Source organism: Ictidomys tridecemlineatus, chromosome 8 (genome assembly GCF_052094955.1).
Source record: "Ictidomys tridecemlineatus isolate mIctTri1 chromosome 8, mIctTri1.hap1, whole genome shotgun sequence".
In the NCBI taxonomy this organism is placed as follows: domain Eukaryota; kingdom Metazoa; phylum Chordata; class Mammalia; order Rodentia; family Sciuridae; genus Ictidomys; species Ictidomys tridecemlineatus.
The window spans coordinates 56,080,984-56,081,998 of NC_135484.1; the positions used below are offsets into that span (position 1 = coordinate 56,080,984).

The following is a 1,015-nucleotide window of genomic DNA, read 5'->3' on the forward strand; positions in this document are numbered from 1 at the left end:
TCCTGTCCCTGGTATTTACACGCTTGTGGAATCTTTTCCCCTTTGAATTATAGACAGGACCTGTGGCTTGCTTCTAACCAACAAACTGTACAAGGGTGATATGATGTCTCTTCCATGATTGCATCATATATGATATGACTTGCATCTTGCTAGTGGGCTCTCTCTATTGACTCTTTCTCTCTTGCTGGCTTTAATGAAATAACACACTATCAGGAAAGACCCACATGGCAAAGAATTTGAGTGACTTCCAATTGGCAGACAGCTTTGAAGTAAGGCCCCTAGTCTGATAGCCCACAAAGAATTGAGTCCCACAAACCATGATGTGAACTTGGAAATGAATCCTTCCCTAGTGGAGCCTCAGATTAGGAGCCACTGCTCAGATGACACTTTGACTGTAGCCTCATGAGAGATCTTGAAGCAGAGGACTGAGCTAAACTATACTGGATTCCCAACTCACAGAAACAGCAAGGTAATATGCTGGGGATCGAACCCAGGGCCTTGTGCATGCAAGGCAAGCACTCTACCAACTGAGCTATATCCCCAACCCCAGGAATGTGTTCTTCAAGCTGCTAATTTTGGAGTAATTTATTATACTGTAACAGATAACCAAATCAGTACTGTATTATATAATTTTCCATAGCTAATAACACCGTATTACAGATTGGGTAAGTTTCAAGGAAAATGGATTTATGTTGGCTCATAGTTCTGAAGATACAATGTCCAGGACCATATCTAGAGATGACCGTCTTTGCTGGTAGAGTCCCAAGGTGATGCAGAGCATCACTTGACAAAAGACTGGGTGGTATTCATGAGTGTGTGTGTCTTTTCTGGTCCCTTTCCCTTTTCTTATAAATCCACTAGGACTCAATCCTAGGGAATTGAATCTCTAATGACTTTATCTAATTCTAAATCACCTCTCAAGGTCCATCTCTAAACACCACAGTCAGATAAAGGTTTTACCATCTTAGTACCTCACAATCCCCATTACATTTTAACACACAAAGCCTTGGGGGTC

General features: G+C 41.8%; 1 non-coding gene across 1 annotated transcript; it reads right to left on the reverse strand.

Moving 5' to 3' along the window:
- Positions 1–467: 467 nt before the first annotated feature.
- On the reverse strand, positions 468–542 carry Trnaa-ugc (transfer RNA alanine (anticodon UGC)). The gene has a single exon. It is a non-coding gene; the product is annotated as a tRNA-Ala (tRNA).
- Positions 543–1,015: the final 473 nt, after the last annotated feature.